Here is a 22,141-nt window from a genome sequence, read left to right as displayed (position 1 = left end):
TCAATAAAATATTTTGATTCGTATAATCATCAGAATGAATTTATCTACAAGCAGTTCGGTGGTCAGGTTAGTTTTTACATTAGTTTTACTCCGAATCTCCTCACTTCTGAATCGATAAATAATTCACGTAAGACGTAATCTGTTTTGCAGACTGTACAATAAATGAAGAGCCTCGTAAACTATGATTGATCGGTACGTTTACTCCCTCTTGGAAGAATAGCAATAACACACTGTTATTTACTATAACAGACCTTCACTTTGAATTAATCGTTCATACAGCTGTAGTGAAAACATGGTTTATTATTTTTATGATAAGCTAGCTGATAAGACAATAATAAATGATAATGTATGATGACAATTTCAATTTTAATTTGTTTCTAAAAAGAAATGAGGATTAAATATAGGAAAACAGCTCTAGATAAATCTATGAAATTATCTAGAGCTGTTTTAACCTAGTCGTAGAGGATTTAGACTTGAGATCACAGGTCGCGAGTTTGATTCACAATTATCCGTCAATTAGTTGCCAATGTTCACATTCAAGGCAGCATAGTCTTCGGTGTATCATAGTTCCACATTGATCTAGAAGGAAATTCACAAGAAGCACAGACCAAAGAAGATGCTAAAACTAGATAAAAACCTCGACTAGATGGACCGACGACATAGGTCACTGAAAATTTCTGGATGCAAGCAGCGCAGGATGTCATCGTGGAGATCTTTGATAAGACCTATGCCTTGTAGTACATCTATTGGCTGAAAATAAGAATAGACTTAATTCATCCAATGTTGAATTAATGATTATTTAATTTGAATTTTAATCAAATATAATTTTTCCAACAAATAAGTTTATTCCTAAAAACCAGAAGAATTTTTCATCTGAAGTGGCATTGGGGCCGTAGAGTCCTGGACCTGGTTAAGCCAGTAGACCTGATGAAGGTCGCGGGAAGTCGTTGGATGCAGGAGCGCCGGACTTGGGAGAGGCATATACCTTCATGTGTTGGTAGAGCTACAGACAAGTATTTGTGTAGTTATGAAATCGTTGCGAATGGTCAGTATATGTGGCTATTGATACCTCGGTGCCCCCCCTACTGACCTTTAGGTAGTTTAGGTACCCCACCCTGATTTGGCGATAAAAATATAGCTAGCGTTACGTTAGACTTCAGTTGTTTCCATTTGCAATACGTCTAAAGCAGTGCGTTTGAGTCTCCAGGCGTTTCGTTTGTGAAGTGAATATCAAATATTCAAATATGTCTTGTATTTTCAATCCTATCCAGAGACATGTTCAAAGGAATATCTCGGCCAGATTTTTTTTATTCATGTCTGTGTTTTATACATGTGAACATAGTTTATTTGGTGCCATCTCCAAATACAATCAAAGAATCTTCAATAAAGTCACCGAACTTTTTATATCGAATCAGAAATTGCTGAGATAAATCCAATAAGTAACTTTTGGTTTGAAATGACTGTGGGTCAATGGGCCTGAAAGGTTCTCGAGAGGCGGCCACGAGTTGGTTGATGCAGCGTGGGCAGGCGTCCCACTAGTGGGACTGACAACATAGTAAAGGTCGCTGGAACTCGCTTTATGCGAGGAAAGCAAGACTGGTCATCGGCGATGTTTGTGAGAGGCTTAAGCCTTGCTGTAAACTATCGGCTTAAAAGAAGACGAAGAAGAAATAACTTTTTATAATAATATTTTTGGGTTCTCTTTCTAACAACTTGTATGATGTGAATCGAAAGTATTTTTTTCTTTTTCAAGTACAAAGTTTATACATTCGGATCGTAAATAATCAATAATTATATCTATACGTCATCATCGTTTTAGTGGTATATCAGCTACTACTTACCTTCTTAAATTTACATGACCTATTGGAGTGGTCTCAATTTTTTGTATTAGACTTAGTGGTTCATGGTCTAAACTTCAGGACTCTGAAGCCTATCTAAATCTATGTGCTCTGTGTTTTACGACCTGCCAACTGTCATTTCAACTAAACGCTAGATTATGTCGACTAATTTGATCTCGTAGAAAAATCTCGAAAAATTTTCTTTCACATGGCTCGTTGAGTGACAGTGAACTTGCTATGCTATGCTAATATATATATTAATATCCCAGATGTGACAAGACCGTTCATTTACAAAAGCAATTAATACTCGCCTTGATGATATATTTTTTAACTGACCCTAATATTTGGGATGCCTCCAGTTCTCCCTATTATATTGTTAGAATAGACACTTTACATTTACGGGTATAATTTTTTTCATTTATTTACATTTTTCTTCTCTTCCTTCAAAGTGTCATTCTTTCTTTTATTTCGTTACATTCACTCCTTTAAAGCTTTTGCACTTGTAACTTATCATCCTGTATAAAAGATTCCTACACATGAGCACTGGTAACGATACCTTTAAAACCATAAGCTATAGAGACTTGCAATTTCAACAGCTGGTATAGTATATCATGTTGAACCAATAAATTATAATAAATTTGTTTATTGTAAATTTAGATGAAAGGAAAAATACTTATCTTATGCCTACAAAAGAGTGCGACAAATGCGAAGCAAGCGGAGGAGAACAAAGTAAAAATATAAATGTGAAGTAGAAACAAGAATAAAGAAATATGGGACGGGCTCAAGACGAATTTGCAAGTAGGCGTTGAAATCGCGATAAGATTAGCCTAAATGGTGTCATAAAGCGAAATTACCTTCTCGAGTGCCTTTGAAATGTCCCTGTTTGGACCCGGCAGGACCGCTTTTGGGGCTCCATTATAATTTGCTCAATGTGTACGACATTAAAATATATTACGAAATTTTACACGCACTTCACCTCGTAACGAAAAACGAAAGTACGCGATCCGAAATCAATTAATTTACATTTAATTGGACATAGACAGCGCGCATTCGTTTCGAAATTCGGTCGTTTTGTCCAAGAGATTTAATCTGTATTACATCTGATTCGTGATTAATTTTACTTGCTGTTCACGTTTTTTTGTAAAAGTTCCTTTAGGTAGGTTTTACTGCACAGCAAATTATAACACCTAAGTACAATTTTTTTAAACGTGTACTCTTTTGTACGACCACACGTGTAGAAATATATCGCGAGGCAATTGACTACAAGCGCCATCTATCGGCGCCATTCGATATAACAACGTTGCATCGTATATATTTATTAATACCTCTTCCGTACATATATAAACCCACACTACTACCATTGTAACTACTAATTTTACCATTTAAACTACTATTTTTAAGTTTAACAGAAGATACAGAGTAAAAGATGCAGGCCTTTGTCCAGTAGCCAACGTTTTAGCTATAAGCCGTTAATATAGGTTTTCCCTATAGATTTTTCCAACTTTTAATTTTTTCAGCCGATGGGCGTCCACTTCAGCAGATAGGCCTCCCCAAACGATCACCACTATGACCAGCCTTACGCTACCCGCATCCAGCGACTTTACGTGACGTTACCTATGTCAGAAAAGGACTAATATATAGCTACTTCCGCTATGTAGCAGTAGTCGTGCCACTTGGTGTTTGGCACTAATCGGTGTAACATTACTCCTGAGGATGCCCCATGGAGGGGTGAAACACGTGTCGAGTGATTTAATGGTAGTGGTGTAATTCGCATTGTTTGCCGCATGCGTATTTATCAGCGGGCTGGCGGGCGGTGCACTTTATTGAACCACTACTGCTACATAGCGGAAGTAGCTATATATTCATCCTTTTCTTACATAGGATGGACTTCCGCAAAGTAACTGAATTTATTAGATATGTTACCTATGTCAATCAATCAAGATGTTTGTTGTTCGTTGTATGTTGTTAGCCAGAAGCTTTAAACGAAACTAAAAGCAATGAAATACATACTAACTAAACAAAACATTGATATAAAGATCGTGGTAAACTTTGGGGGAGACCTTTGAATTGAATTAAAGATAATCCATGAACATAGCTCAAAGAAGAAACCAAATAAGACACAAAATTAATAGACGTCACAATTATATTATCACAAAAGATAAGATCATAAAAGAGACTATCAAAATGTGATGATACACAAGTAAAGCAAAGAAAACTAAAATAAAAAAATGTACTATATCTGATATATTATGGCAATGGTAGAATTTGTGAAGGAAGAATGAAGAAAGTAAACTTAAATAAAGTATTTTAATATTAACAGGAGTTGAACGAGAGGCATCAACAAAGGGGATATCAGAAAAAAAAACATAACCCAAGCGAGATGAAGCTACGTTCATACAAATTCTAAAATTAATGCAACCTTACACTTAAGTTTGTAAGACCAAAACTTAAAAGAAACGTCCAAGTAAAGAATGAGTACTGAATATTTCACGAAACGTATCCACAACTTGGTTAAAGTAACATTAAAATCGTAGTAGCCAATTTAGCATAACGTAATACAAAAAGCTTTACCCCGCCGACTCGATCCGACGGCACCGAACTTTGGAAGGCTTTATTAAAATTCAAACTCGCTTCCACTTGTTATTGGACGCTGCATTTGTAATTTTAAAGTCCAGTGTTATTGTTAATTTTATTATGTTTCATAACACGAAACCTTGTTTTGTACAAATATTTGATTAATATTTATTTCGTTTCTACAAATAACAAAATAATTGTGATTCAGAATAAAAAAAAATATTTATTATTAATCAATTAGATATACTTGCTAAGATATATATTATTTATTTGTATTTTATATTACGGTTGTGAGTGAAAGAAGACGCCTTAAAAAAATTGAAAGGAAACGTTCTCAATTGGTGAACAAAAACCATTAGATTTGGCGATTATGAAGGTTCATCACTACGTATACGACATAATGAAGATCGTGGTCACTGGATGACTAATTATATATATATATATATATATGTATGTATATATGTGTGTGTGTGTGTTAACGAAACTACTTTAGAAATGGAGTTTTGCTATCAAAGCTATACGAGTGCTCACCATCCACGACGCTCAGGGGCTAAAGACCGAGCGAGGTGATGATCGTTGTCTGTCGAATAACAGACACCCTCGGGCTGTATAACAGTGTCCATCACGCGGTATACCACGTCACACGAACTCGTGCGTGTATTGTGTTGAGACTCAAGATGCGATCGCAAGGTTCATCGATGTGGCGAATATGGCAACCGCAGATACTGGCGCACAACCTGAGGATGCCAATATGGAGTAGTGATGAGGTAGTGGTCGCACGAAACGTGATCTTATAAACTGAACATTGTTAGGGCGTAATTAAAATAGGTTAAGAGACTTAGTAAACACGCGCAAAAACATTGGCCAGAAAAAATTGGAAATATTGAACGTAAATTTAAAACAAATGCACGGACGCTAATGTCTGTAGAATATAGATCCTTATAATAATAAATAAAGCCTTACGGGTTCTAAAAACAACCTGCTCTAAGTACAGCTTACTCAATCATGTTTGTAATGTCATCACTTTAAAAATCAATCACACCGTACGCCGTTCGCGTTAAGAATGTATAGATTATTTATTGTCTACCGGCCTTAAATTCTTGCGTTGAGTTTAAAAGTATATCTTATAGTGGTCATTTTAAAGTTCAATTTAGAATTAGGAACGATTCGATATCAGTGTCTAGGCCAGCGGACAAAATTGCATTCTTAACAGACTATAACAATTTTTTATATTTTTTAATTGATGAAATAGCGAAACTGAACTATGCTAGCCTTGTAACGGTAGGAGAGAGGCTATAATTTAAAGCAATAGAACCTTTATTGTTCCCGAGGTGCGCTACTAAAAAAAAAATAACCACCCATCCCCGCATAATTGAAAATGCCAAAAATAACATCGCACTGCGGAATCCGTCGTTAAACTTTTGTCCAACAATTCTGATAAATTCTTTCCCGCTGTCATTCTCACTTTCATCGCGGGCCCGAGGTGTTTTATTACATTTTTTTAAATGAAGAACGATTTTAATTTACTGCCGCACTCTGCAGTCGTTCCTTTTTTGAATACTTCATATCTTGAAGCGAGTTTTATCTCAAAGGAACGTCGGATTGGTAGATTGCGAACTTTTTTATAATGATAAAAAAATCAATATCTAAACTATTTAAAAAGTGACAAGTCTCATCTGTATAATAGCATAAGCATACAGTCCAGAGTATCACTAACCTTAATAATAAAAGAACGACACAGGAAAGAGGCATGCATAGTTTTTGTTGAGTTCAGTGCGTTAGGAGATCTGAAAGACCCCTTGATTTTTGTTTTATGCGACAAAAAGTGTCACACTCTAGAGCAGAAACTATGTTTAAAGTTTTTTGTGTATGATTAAATTTGATTCGATGGTATGATGAAATAATATCAGTGCAGTGAAATAAAGTATGTGGCATTCTTCTCGAAATAACAAGCCCGTAGTTCTTTTGAAAAGTTGACCCAACGAGCGTGTTTTCGAACAAAATGCTTTATCATTTATGGCACAAGGTATAATGTGAAAATGACAATCAATTTCAAATCTACTACTGAAGAGATTGAAAGCTAATTATTGCAAAAAGCATATTATTCTGTCCAAGAATACTATATTGATGTTAATGCGTGGAATTAAATGTTGTTGATGCTCACTCAGGAAGCTAATTATTATCGCGCGCTCTTTATAAAACTATATTTGTAAAGAGCAACTGTTGAGTTTCTCGCCGGCTGTAGCAGAACTGCCTTCCGAGCTGGTGGTAGCTTCCTGTAGGGACTACAATGCCGGCATTTTATGTTAATTGATTCGAAAGTGTTTTTAAAGAATATTTTGATTTTAAAAATTTTGTATCTACTGCCAAGTTGATTTGATTAATAGTAATAATTATTATTTATTTATCTGAATATTAGTAACGCTTTTCCTTATGCAAGGTGTAACTATATAGAATGGAAATATGAAATTGAAAAAAAATCGTAAAAGAACTCTTCCTTCACCATTAAAATAGGACATTGTGTAGCATCTCCTAATTAAGTATATATATGTATATATATATATATATATATATATATATATATATATATATGTGTGTGTGTGTGTGTTTATATGTATGTATATGTATGTATGTACACTCTAAACTGCCCTATCCTTCATGTCTCTGATCTCCATCCAAAGGTTTCGCCTCAGGCGATAAAACCGCCTCTTGTACCATAAGAATTGTTTTTTTTTCCTCTATTTATTGTCTACGGTGTACAAAAAAGTGTTAACAAATAAAATAAACCATGCAGTAATTAATAGCAAATGGTCAAAACTTATATCCCTTTAAAACTTTTAGACTTGTAAAAAAAATAACTATGAAGTAAATTCAGACGCTTGTCATAAGAATAGTTTTGAAAAAAGTTCCGTGAATAATGTAAATCAAAAAATGCGAACAGGATAAAATATCAGATATATAAAAAGAACACAATATTAAATTAAGAATCTCCTCCGGGTTTCGGGAAGAATCGGTAAGGCGCTGAAATAATTGAATTGATAAACCTTCATATGTACAGCCTACTTCGCCTAGAGTCATAACTTAAGCTTCGAACGAGTCGAAGCCTGCATTCTGAGAAACAATAATAAAAATAATAAATCCCCTTCAAAGCGCTCTGACAGACGGGAAACTATTGGCGGGCGATTCTCGTGTGACCATGTCTCTAAAATATCCGGGACAGTCCTTTACACTTGTTCTTGATACTTTTTCAACTTTTTTAACAGTTATAAATATTAATAATTTAAAACCTTTTTGGTACTTGAATAACTTATATCTAGGGAGGTTATAATCGACAGCTTATTTACCTGAAGTTATTTTAAAAATATATATTAAATTAATTTAGTATTTTTTTGGTTACACAGATTAAATTTTAACATTTTTATTTGTATTTATTATTTATTATCTTTTATAATTGTTTTTATAAGCATTTTACTGAATTCTAGAAAGATCTAGGGATGCTCTTCATTCTTTGCCAATAAGTCTATGTTGTCCTCTTCTATTCTCTCTGCTGGCCAAGATTGGTATTCAATTCTCAATAAACTGAAAACGGTATAACTGGTGCCTTAAAAAAATAATGTAAAGGTCATTTGGATATTGGTCGATCCGAAAAAAAGGGTCCCCTGCGTCTGTTATGACTGCAATATTAATTCTTATTTATCTACGTGTATGTATATACGTAATTTATTTAAATATGACATTAAAGAAAAATTAATCAGATTTTTGGTTAAAAATGTAGTCAAAAACTTGTATATTTTTATGTAAAACATACATTGTTCTACTTACACTCTGACTTCCTTGGCTTTTATTTTTGCATCCAAAGTTTTAAGTATAAACATCCTCTCGGAATCAAAAAAACAGCAAACCGTTATACCTTCCAAAAGAGGATTTGAGACCTATTCGCGAAAGAATTATGGATATAGTGTATGTATATATATGTATGTCATATTCATTTGTGTTTATAAGTAATCATGTAATAAATATAGTATTCACAATACATGCATACACACACACACACACACACACATATATATATATATATATATATATATATTTATGTATATGTGTGTGATGTGTGTGTGTGTAAATATGCATATTTATGTATATACTTTAAGTTCACGAACCCTCCCGCTGTGTGAAATCAGAAGAAGCTGTAAAAGCCTTCGCGATAACATCAACAAAGAATTAGTTAGATAGAATTAGTTATATATATATATGTGTGCGTGTGTGTGTAAAAAGGTTTAATAAAGAAGTCAGACATCTTATTTGATCTTTCAATACAACAATAAATAGTTGCTTCTAAAAACAAAGAAACGAAATTTTTAAGAATATTGTAAAGTTACTTTTTATTATTTTATACATAAATATGTTATGATAAATCAATACAATTACATATAACAGTCGTGTAAAAAAACCAGTGATGAAATGTAGTTTCTTTAGATATGAATAAATACATCGGAACCATGGACACCCTATTGTAATCCCGTCACCGCGAGTGATTCGGTGTGAACTTATCCAAACGTAAATACGGGAAAATTTTTGTTTTACATGCCGAAATAGGAAATTTCGCTTTTGGGGATACGAGACGAGCGCGTCAACGGACAGCGATGTTGTTCTTGTCCTTTGACGGAGCTTCAACTCGATAGGTTTACATCGAGCACTGTCAATATCTCTTTGTACGAATACGTTTGAACGTAGTAACGAAATAACTCAATTCATGGCTCATTGTTTTGAACAAACAAGTATATTAGGGGAACCGGAAAATAATCTCGCTTTAACACGTTCACTGCGGCTTGAGGTCGATTCAGCCTCATGGTAGACTTTGCACTGGTGCGGCGCGAAAAAATTGTGTTTTCTCTCTAGTGCGGCGGCTGTTTACACTCAACCGTATGAGATATGACAAAGACAAAAATAGCTTTCTTTATGTCTGCGAAGCATTGACTCAATATTGTAAAAAAATATTGATGAACATGAGGCAGAAAAGGCCTCAACCGCACTACTAGGAAGTTCAGCTTGAGGCTGATTCGACCTCAGCCGCACCAGCTGAAAGTTCTTCAAAATTGGGCCCGCAGTGAACGTGTTAAGTTAAATTTACACGACTACATTTTTAACCAAGTTTTTATTTCTAATCAACAATATATTCACCTTCGTTATCAACAACCTTTTGCCATCTAGTATACAACTCAATGCCGGAGCGGTAACAAATCAAAAGGTATTTCTGTTAAATATGTCGACAGAAACGACATTACTTTCCGGTCCCCCTAATAAATCACTGCAATTTTATTATTGATTACAAAAGGTTATATTATATTCATATATACGTAATCAAAACACTAGAAACATAGAAAGTTCTGTATATAAGACTGTCGAATTAACTTCTCCCGTTCTTCACAATCTATCTTACTCTGCTTTGATTCTTCAAATGTTCATTTATTCGCTTACCATTTATTTACATTCCATTGATAACTTCCTTCTCTTCCATACTCTTTTGACATATCACAGTACAGATTTAATTTTAATTTCTGGACTCTAATACTGATGTATTACTTCTATATTTTCTTTATTATTAACAATTTATTACCTTATTCTTTCCTATCTACGTTGCATTTTTTGGCGATACCTCTAAAAAATGTCGCGACACATTTGTCTTACATTAGAGAGGCGTTGGGACAATTCTTCACCCTTCTTCGTAACTCTGACTTGTCTGTTCTTTCTCTTGCAAATACGTACTGCAAGTTGTTACGTATTATCGGTGGAGCAACAACTTGGTTAAGTACTAGGGAAGATCACTGGATTCGTGCAGCGCATGGCCGGTCTTCATGAGGATCTTTAAGGGAGTCCTGGAAGGACACCCAGGCAGTAGCCTTGCAGTGGGTGTCCTTCAGCTGAAAAGAAGATATAATACGCCCAGAGCTAAATAATAACTTATTTAATTTTCTACAATGTTAGCCGTAACTAATGTAAACAAATGTTTTGCAGTTGATGTGCCTATTCAATGTATATAAATAAATATTGTAATCGAAAGAACGAATCATGATGTCATATATAAAAATATACCATTGATATATCCAGCAAAAAATAAATAATTCAAGTTGTAAAGGAATAAAAGCGAAACGTAGTGGAAAGTACGAAAGAAGTTCTAATCCTATATTGTCTTTAACCAGATGAAAGCTCACCCATACGAGGCTGTACGAGAAGCGAACAATCACAGATCGGCTTAGTTCTGCGTCCATCTTAACGCGAGCTTAGGCTTTTTCACGTGCGGCTTTTGGTCAAGCTTTTCCAACTGCTTGCGAGCTTTCGTTTTACTTTGTAGAGTATATTGCATACATATACATTTTATATATATCTCTGGCATAACAAATGGATTTTTTCTCTCTAGTACTTTAGGATGATGAAGAAAAGGTTGGCTAAAGTTTAGAGCTTTTAAACTTGTTTCCGAACATCATGTATAAAGCGATCGTTCTGAAATATGTTATATTCATTTTTTTTAAATTAGTATACGAGAGGATAATAACTTTTGGCAGTAAAAAGTGTAAAGGAACAGGTAGAAAAAAGTAATTGTGAAAACGTTTTTTTTTCTATATCATTACATTGTGTTATTTTTATGTTAATTGTTATTAGAGGTGTAAATTTTTATTTCAGTGGCGACCACCAGCCAATAGACGCGGCGTGGGCAGGTACCCCACTACCACCTTGTGGTACCGACGACATAGATAAGAAGTCTTATGCCTTGAAGTGGATGTCTGTGGGTTGGTACAATGAAGACATCTAATATATAAAATTCTCGTGTCACGGTGTTCGAACTTGAACTCCTCCGAAACGGCTTGACCGATTTTTACCAAATTTTACATGCGTATTCAGTATGTCTGAGAATCGGCTACTATCTATTTTCCATACCCCTAAGTGATAAGGGTGGTCCACCCCTAAATTTTATTTTTAAAATTTTAGAAAATTTTTTTGGTTTTTATTTTATTATGATACAGCATACAAAAATACATACAAAACTAATTTTTAACCCTTTTCGATCAACCCTTATCTTACATTTGTTAATTAAAAACTTTAATTTTTTTTGCAAAACAACGTTTGCGGGATCAGCTAGTTTTTTTATATATTTATCATAACACAAAAGTATGTATCTCTGTATCGATTTATGTTATTAAACGTACCCAGCGGTGCCCAGACTAATATTAAAGTCCATTTTAAAGACAAACAAGCGCAGCAAGGATTCAATTTTGAAATTCTCCGAGCGATCGGTAACAATGAAATAACTCAACGTTATTTTCCATTCGCTCGGCAAATACCTTTTCCGAAATTGTTTAGAAACCACGTTTCTGTCCGGGACCGTAAAACCTTAGCCGGGCGGACATTCTAATATTGTTCCGGACACGTACCGCGATCATGTCCGGTATGCTACGGTTAAATACCGTATATCCGGCAATGCGCGGATTCGCCGTAAAAATTCGCTTTACGAATATTACCGATAAATATTTTGAAGTTTCGAGTCGCGTGCACAGCAGGACAATTCGACGCAATAAACTGCATTTTTTTTCTTATATACACACATACAACTTCACATATTATTATAAACTACATATATCAGCAACTTGATTTATCACTGTATAATACCTCTTGGATTACCTTCAATACTAACAACCCTATTCTATAATTTATCTGAACAGTGGTAGTCCTGCGTCGATTCTCAAAATACTAACTAAGAAACGCACGCACGCGCATATATCAGCGGGTGGCGGGCGGTGCACTTTATTGCACGACTACTGCTGCATAGCGGAAGTAGCTATATATTAGTCACTTTCTCAGTTAGGATGGACTTCCGCAAGGTAACGCTTGAATCTATTACATATCTCAGAATACTGTATTATAATATATTATTCATACTTTGTACATTAATTATGCAGGTTTGCTACTGCTAATAAATAAGTTTCAAAAGGATTGGCAATTTATAGGTCAGGGAGGACCCCTCGTGCTTCTGTGAATCGGGCGTCGACCAGACCGCGATCCACCTGGTAGCAGAATGTCCCGCATTTGGAGGGCTCCGATACGAGACCGAATGCCGGCTAGGCAAAAAGATAGAGGAAGCAACACTTGCCTCCACTATAATGGAAAATGATGAAAGAGAGTTCGTCCTCAAATTCTTTAGGAAAGTTGCACAATACGCAATAGACAGGAACAAAACATAGGTGGATAAAACATTGTAGAGTATTAAAATAGATTCATTGATATTAAAAAAAAAAAAAACCATTGTAAAACCATTGAAAATAATTAAACCAATTAAAACTGTGATACTGTAATAGAAATGGATAACTGAAGTGTTTGAGAATGTACGAAAGAAATGGAATGATTGAGAAAGGGAGATGGAATTGTAGAATGATAGAAGGAGGAAAAAAAGATATTGTGTACTATGGAAGACGAGAACGAAAATAAAAATTCTACTGAAAGAAAATTACTAAGAAATAAAAAACCCTGTTCCCAATTAAATAGGGGGTAGAAGGAGAGGTCCCCATTAGCAGGGGCCATAAAAAAATCCTTCTCTATTTCCCAACTGTGTAACCTTGAGCCTTCTTATAAAACCCGTTGTAAGTGACCACGTCTCCTCATATTTTATTTTATAAACAGAAGTCACAGTCATCGAAAGACGCTGAATGAAGGCTTACAAGCGATGCCGTAAATGTATTCGCTAATGTTCAGCTGTTGGCGTCTTCAGCTGAAATAATTAAGACGGTATTGATAATTAGAACAATTAAATCAAATGTTTTATTTATTTAATATTCTTTATTGTATACGATAAGATACATTTAATAGGCTTTACAATAATATACAGAAAAGTACAATGGGCGGTCTTATCACACAAGGCAATCTCTTACAGACAACCATAGTAAGGAAAAGATAAAAGTACTTATAAAGGGTAGTTCACTTGTACAAAAAATACATATTCACAATCAAATGAACATAAATATACATAAACATACGTAGACATAGATACTTAAACATACATACATACGTATATAACATATATAGTTATAATAAAAAAGGTTTAATCAGTGGCGTAGCTATGGTGTTTGAGGCCTGGGGCAGATTGGGGCTTGGTGCCCCAATCTGCCCCCCCCCCTCCCCTAAAGAGTCTAAATAATTTCAAAATTCAGAACAGAATGTAGTTAATATATATATTTTTTGGTTCAAAATAATAATAAATATATATAAAATAACATTAGATCTTAATAAAATTTATTGGGAAAATTTAAAAACGAACATTCCTCGCTCGTCATTAATCACATTTTCAAAATCAATAGTGTCGACTAGTTCATGTTCTATTGACATTATTGCAAGATTATTTAATCTATTTATCATTAAATAATCATTCAATAATGTAATAATTTATTATTTTGTCATTTAGGGCCCTTTTAAAAAACACTTTATGTGTTTGGAGAATGAAAGGCTTAAACACTGTGTATATTATAATTTGTAACCGTTTACTTTTTTTTAATGTTCATATTATTTAACAACTTTTTTAGCACAAAAATAGTAAAATTCGATATTCTTTTTATGTTATTTACATTAAATGATGGTGTTCATTTTTCTTTCAACATTCCATTATTCATCATTCAAAAAAAAATCAAAAAAATTATTTTCAACTTTGGTGCCCCCCCCCCCCTACTTGTGGTGCGTGGTGTTGCCGCCCCGCTCGCCACCCCCTAGCTACGCCACTGGGTTTAATACATATTATAAATATAAACAAAAACATTTTAACAACGCTTTATTGTCTTTAGAGCCTATATATAATAGTTCCGTGTGCAACGTGTGAAAGGTAACGTCCCAAAGCACTTGTCTCTGCGACTGTCCGTGCCCGAGGATCGGTCGGAATTGAACTGTTGTTTTTGAAATGTATTAGGGCATTTATTCGCGCGGGATGCCTCCCGCTTTCGATCCTACACGATAATATTTTAACTTTATCTTGGATACTGTAACCAGCGAACCCCCGTACCCCGCTTGCACCCGGTCACAGTGTAAAATTAACAGTAGACTAGAATTAACAATGATATTTTTGTCAATTCATAAAAAAAATACTTTTAGCTTTGTTTTTTTAGACTATATATCGAGAACTACAGTACACTGTCATTATTAGTGTATATATATTTGTGCGCATAATATAATACTCTGATCAAAAAGTAATGTGGATTTATATATAAAATGTAAATTGTTTAGTTATTCATCTAAATCAATTTCATCATCTTCAAAGTGATTCTTTTCAGTTCTCAAAATAGTCTGAATAATCTTTTTCCAGTTCAGACTACTAGAACTTCTTAGATTCGCCTTTTAGCTTCATAATCTTTTATTTTTTAGTATTATTCAATGTATCAAATGTTAGTTAAATAAACTATAACTGGTTTACTCGGTGGTATAGGAATGAAGATGAGGGAAGCAAAGAGAGACTTTGAAAAAGAAAGATTATGAGGGATGAAAAGAGAAAATGAAATAAAAAGAAACCACACACATGGCATGGAGAGAACAAGGGGTCTCCAAAAAGGGAGCCAAATAAATAACTCAAAAAGGTATACACTACACATATGCATATATATATATATATGTATTTTTATGTACTTACACCCTAAACTGCTCTCTACTGAGCACTGAGATCGCCTGAAGCGATAAGACCGCCTTGTACCATATGAATTGTTTCTTTTTGTACTGCATACAAAAAAGTGTTAATAAAAAAAAATATATAAATAGAATAACTCAAGTTTTATGTGAGTAAATTCTTAAAATTTTTAATTTTTAGTGTACTGGAAGTTGTGCTTGTAGAATTACACTGTGCGATTTGCCGAGGACGATGCGAGGCAGCAGTCGGCATGTTTATATGCGCAGGAAATGCACAAAAAGTGCAATGTTCCCGGTTGCCTCTTTAACATAATAATAGATTTCGGCTTTGGAGGATTTATTTTTAAATGGCTGCTGCGATAGCCGGTCCCGTGATGCCGTAAAAACTCAGTCGTACACCTAAAAGAGGTTTTTTTTTTTTTAAGCACAACCGCTTTTCGTACGTGAACAATTGTAAGCGATTTATCTTCTTAAAATGATTCAATAAGATATTTTGTACACAAAAAATTTACGTAAAATATACCATCGCAAAACTACTGTTAATTCCGAAAGATAGGCATTTTTTTACATATATACGTAAATGAATTAAAAAACCACGTTTTAGGTACAGTACATCTGTTTTATTAATGTAAAATATCTTTGCATTTTCTATGATTTTTGTCGCTCTGTGTTTTTTACTTTGAACCGCTTTATTTTAATGTTATTTAGTTGTAAATGGTGCCAGTTTCGTAATTGTTTTAAATAAAATAAAGTTATGTAACTGTGTAAAAGGCGTGAGAAGGTCAACCAGAGAGTAATGAGGGCTACGCTTGGAGTTTGGCTAAGAGACGGAGCCAGAAATGAGGAAATGTGCAGTATAATCAAGATCAACGATGTAGTTCGAAGAGTTGCTCGTTTGAGTGGCAGGTGGATGATGGCCTGGGGTCGAAAGGTTTTGTAATGGTGACCACAAGCCGGTAGATGCGGCTCCCCACTAAGTGGACCCACCAGATAGTTAAAGGAAGTCACTGGATACGGGAAGCGCTAAACTAGTCATGTATGTATATATATATATATACATATATGACTAGTTTAGCGTCATATATATATATACATATATATATATATATATATATATATATATATATATATATATATATGACGTTGGATCCTTGGAAGAGGTATGCCTTGTGCTTGCAGTGGGTGTCCATCGGCTGAAAAGAAGACCTGTAAAACAATTTGTATTTTATTCAAATTACAAATTGATTTGTCGTCACTTATATATTATAAATTATAAAATATATATTTATATATACATATATATATATATATATATATATATATATATATATATATAAATGAAGGAATCGCTTTTTATTTTTTGTATGTAATTTTAAAAATAACAAGGCGGTTTTTCGATATTAAATCAATTTTGAAAATAAAACGAATTTGTTTATTGAATTTTATGAAGGAAATGTCCCGGGTTTACTGAAACATAATCATGAACGTATCAGCATTAAATGTTCGGTGAAGAATTTAAATCAAAATATCGAAAATATATCGTGAATTTTTATAAAAATCCACGAAAGGAACTCGTGGATTGGGTTTGGGAAATTGAATTTGGAATGGGGAGATTATGAGTAACGTATTTTAAATATTTCACTCCTGAAACATCTGAAGACAATCTTTTCAAGAAACTTTGAATTACGTTATAAATATCTATATTTCTAATGTATATTTATTTTACATAAATAGAGAAGTAATATTTTTTCATTATACTAAATAATTTATTCTGTAACAATAGAAAAAAATATTGTAACACACTTCTGATAAATATCTTTACATGATAAATTTTGATTTGTATAATTTTTAACTCGTGAACTGATAAAGCATTTGTAGGTGCTAGATGGATCAGCAGGTTCAAGATCGTTCACCATCCATAAGGTTCAGGGGCTGAAGAACGAGTCGGTCTTCGTTGTCCGTCATCAGATACCTTCAGGCTGTATAACAGTGTCCAGCGGTGGTAGCAATATCAAGTCACACGAACTCGTGCGTGTATTGTGATGGGACTCAAGATGCTATCGCAAGGTTCATCGATGTGGCGAATACGGCAACCGCCGCACAGATACTGGCGTACAACTTAAGCATGCCTATATGGAGCAGGGATGAGGAAGTCGTCACATGAAACGTTTATTTTAAAAAGACCTGTCCCGAAAATCTCCACGAAGACCGGTCTTCCACATCCAGCGATTTCCCACGACCCTAACTATGTCATCGGCCCACCTAGTGGGCGACCTTCCCACGCCGCATCTACCTGCTCATAGTCGCAACTCGAGAACCTTTCGTCTCCAATGGCTATCGGTTGGACGAGTAATGTGCCCTGCTCATTGCCACTTTAAACGAGCAATACTTCGAGCTACGTATGTGATCTTAGTTCTTCTGTAGCTCTATTTAACATGACTCCACCTCACAGCGAAACCATCATAGCCCTCTCCATTGTTATTTGGGTGATATTAAGCCTTCTGAAGATGCCCGTCGTAAGAGACCACATCTCGGATCCGTATGTCATCACCGGCAATACATTGGTCAAAGACCTTCGTCTTCAGTCGTTGTGGTTTTTTGGACGAGAAGAGACTTCAGAGCTTTCCTAACGCTGGACTTCCTAGTTGTATTCAGCGAATGATCTCTTTCTCGGAGTTGGACTTATCAATCTGGACGGTTTGTCCTCGGAATCTATAATCGTCTACAACTTCGAGACAATTTTGGATACAATCTTATATAATTTCACACTACAATATTTTAATGTATTTGCCACTGCTCACAAACATATTCAGAGGATGGATAGGAACATCCTCTGAGTACCATAATACCACACTGCGATTGCCAACCTACCAAGAATGGCAATTATGGTACATACCTTCTCAAACCTATTCTTAATTTGCTGATTATCTCTCCCCAAAGTTTCCAACTGCTCGGTTATACCAATGGAGACATTTTACCTGCTCTACCAGGAACCTATTTAGAGCAGGTCTTGTCTCCATCTTCTCTGACAACAGTACTCTTTAAGGTGAATGCACTGTGCGCGAACTACCTGACTCTCCTCAGGTGATGAAGTTGTAAGGCACACACACTTCTCTTTCGTTGCCAATATAATACGTTCCTTCTATAGTTTCGTTGGGTGAGGCTTTACCGCTCGGTAATACCAATGGTTACACACATTGGTCAAAGACCTTCGCATTCAAACGAGATGAGGTTTTGGAGCTTCCTGATCTCTGCCCTTAAAGTTGGAGTCACGAAGCTGGACGGACCTCACGTCGTCTGCAACTTTCAATACTACTTTATCATTATTTATGCACCGTAATAAAATATTTAATTCACTGACTATTTCAAAAGCTAATATGATATAAAGAAAGATTTCTTTAACCCTTAATAGCCTAGAGTTTCAGTTTTGATACCAATCTTTTAAATCGAATGTTCACATTACTTAGTTTTTTTATAGGTTGGCTGTACGTATTTTACTGTTATATAATGTTTTTTCCAACGAAATTAAAAAAAAAATCTATTTTTCCCTTCATCTAGACCCTCAAGCAAACAACAGGCTATTAAGGGTTAAAATCGTAATTCATTTATTATCTACTGTATATTGACAGAGATATTATAATGGTAATGTAGATACATTTTAGTTTATTTATTATTGTTTTTATTCAGAGAAAGAGTCAGCTAATTTGGAGTAATAGTTTTAGACGTCCGTCTGGCTTCAGGTTATCTAACGTAATGGAATTGTATTTTCGTAGTTGGTGAGATCGTGGAGGGGGGCTATCAGGAAAGAAGCCTTCCCGTCTCATCTCGAGCGGTGCCTGCTTCGTTAAAAATCGCTCGTAAAATGTCGTCGCGAAATTGTTTCCGCGCGTCTCTTATATTAAGAAATGTTTACACTGGACGACAGTTTGTGTCAAACATACGTTTATAATTGAAACAGTTGTGTTTTTACAGATATATATTAGAGTACATAAGTAAATATAATTATAGTAAGGAAAATAATAGTAAGGAAAATAATCGTTAAATAAATAAAACATAAGAGCAGAGAAACATAAATTGTAAGATATCTAAGTGCTTAAAAAAGAAATAAAAGGTTGCAGTTAAGAAAACTATACTAAAGATAAGATGTAAAAATAGAAGACAAATGAATTTTTAACGGAATCAGACGTTACCTCGCGGAAGTCCATCCTAAGTAAGAAAAGGACAGTGAGGACAGTGATGTAGAAAGAAGACAAATTCAAAATTAAGAATGTTTTTTGTCATATTTTGAAGTCAATGTTTTTAAAGAAAAATCAAAAATATATAAAAAATGTAATATGTTAAAGAATGTGGCGAAAGATGGAAGGCGATGCATAGAAGGTATTAATATAAAAGCAATAACAATGAAAAAAAACTGAAGGAAGAAAGAAGATAGAATTCAAGAAATAGTGACGAACGAAATAAGAAAAATAAATAAAACTATACTGAAAAACTTAGTAAAATCATAGTTTCTGTTATAATAAATATAGATGAAAATAAAAAAATAATGACTATTGTAAAACAGAGAAGTATATAACGAATAAATTGTCCTAACTTATATATGAACAGAAGTTGTTGTGGGCTCTTTTAAAATTAAGAATGTTTTGGAACACACTTAACTTAAATTTGGTTTAGGTATGTTATTGAAGAAGAACTTAATTACATTCCTAACATAACTTATTACCTTAATTGCCTTACAGACTTTATGCTTGTCAAATTGACGGACTTACAAAAATTATTAAATACATACACATACATATATAAAGAAAAAGATTGAAATATAAATTCGCTTCTTCAACATTGGAACTTTTAACAAAACTCTCACTGATCTTCAAAATAATATCTATTTACTTTAATCTACTTTATTTTTAACCCAACCCTGCTTCGCAAGATGTTATAGTTGTGAAGAAAGCATCAAGAAACTCCACAAACGATACATATTTTAATAATATTTTACGCAGATCTATACTTTATCAGATATATCCTAAATTAACAACATAAGTATTCTATATTTCATTTATTTATGTAATAATTAAATACAGGTGTTATATATATTTCGTAAAATTATCTCATGTCTTTTCAGGGCATTTAAATTTATCAGAAATGTGTGTCAATTTCAATTCTAAAATAAATAAATGACAAGTCTAGTTCTGTATGCCTTTAACTGATCCATATGAGTCATATTTACGATTTCGATCGTAAGATGTCCACTTCTGGTTCGGTCGGATACGACTTACATCTAACGTCATTCGATCAATCTATATCTAACGACTTTAATAATATCGTTCGTTCTCCTTGTATATGGACATTCTACGGTCATATTTTTCTAATTGACTTTTATTTATTGAAAAATCACTATTTTATTTGAAATAAATCGACTATATTTATCTTTATCATGTCAGCTGATAGATGCCAGCCTAGATGCACAGGCTTCATTTAAAGATCGTCTTGAACGATAATCATGCTGTCCGCAACTTTCCACGATCTTGTGTATATCGTCAATCTACCTAGTGGAAGATCTACCAAAACCGTGTCTACCGTCCCGAGGTTGCTATTCGTGAAACTCCGGCCCACAATGCTGTCAGTTGCACGTGTTATTGTTCTAACTACATTTAATAATAATAGTTGTACATACATACTAAAGTAGCCTACAGTCTGCAGTCAGCCTTATATCCAGCCGCACCCGTCCGTCATTTGGAGGCAGTTTTTTTTACGAGCGAACCCAAAAACGCCGAGTTAATCAAGCGTACTCGGTGATGCCCGCCGAAACGTTTTTAATTAAGTCTGATTACACACTTCTTTCTCAGTTAAGAATTTTATTACGGCATTGTCGTCTGACAGCCGAATCCCTCGCACCTACGCGGCACAAATCCCCCGTGTATGAACGCGCTTTTCGGCGCGGGCTTTATTTCGAAAAGGGATATAAAAAGCGATGGCCACTGCGCCTGTATTGCGTTGTTACGTATACTGAAAGTATCTCGTAAAGCATTCCAGTTTAATAAAGAGATACGGGGGATTCGAACGGAACATCGCTGTCATTAAAGAACGGAATTCTCTGATTAACCGTTTAAAAATGAAGCACCAATTGATATTCGACAGGAGAATTTTACACCGGACAAAAGACAAAAATTTACCCAGCACCACATTAATATCTCTATTCTTTAGGTGCTCTGAAACGTGGTCTCTCATATCGGATATCATAGGCATGATGATCCTGTGAGACCAAATTAGGAATGAAAAAATCCGGAGACGAACATGTGTAACCGAAATTTGAAGAGTTGAAGTAGCAGTGTCCAGTTGGAGTCGTTATTTTTATGTCCTCGTTTTAGAGGACTATTCGTGCTCCCATGTGTAATCAGGGACCTGATTTACAAACAATTTTTCTACATTTTTTTTTTATTCCCACGCTCCTCTTTCGTCCTTCAGATCTGTCATCAATTCCTCTGTTGTCCTTCTCATTTTCTTCTATTTTTTAAGATCGTTGGTAGACGTTGCAGATCTAGTACAACTGAAATTATGATCATCAGCTCAATATCTGGAGTTGATGGATGTCATATATCATCCGTATTTTAGGTCTATCATCTACCTTATTCAGATACGTAACTCCTCTGCATTCAATGGATTCATAGAGCGAGTGATGGACACATACGGTGCTTGGGGCTGACAGCCTGCATAGCAAGTTTAAGGAGGCTTGATTGAAATCCATTGACCTTCATCAACCAGACTTCTCTCTTTATCTAATCAAATTTTAAATGATTCTACTAATGCTACTTTGAAAGCTCTTTTGCAAATAAGCTGATGTTCACTCTTGACAGGCCTTCAACAGGCTACAGATAGATTTACCTCAGTTGTACATCTCACTCCTAGCTCTAATGCATACAATTTTACCATAAATTTATTCCTAGGTAGGTTGACTATATTCATTGTTCAATTTAGTTATATGACTTTCAGGTACATTTGTTTGTAAGTCAACAGCCTGTTCCATTAATAATAGTGCTAATCCCTGTAGGGGTTTTAATGTTAAAATTAAAATCAGTTTA

This window comes from Battus philenor, unplaced genomic scaffold (genome assembly GCF_028537555.1).
Source record: "Battus philenor isolate CCGP_79_NKW_IND1 unplaced genomic scaffold, ilBatPhil1.0.hap1 SCAF_19, whole genome shotgun sequence".
NCBI lineage: Eukaryota > Metazoa > Arthropoda > Insecta > Lepidoptera > Papilionidae > Battus > Battus philenor.
The sequence above is the reverse complement of the archived record's forward strand: the minus strand, read 5'-3'. Positions refer to the sequence as shown.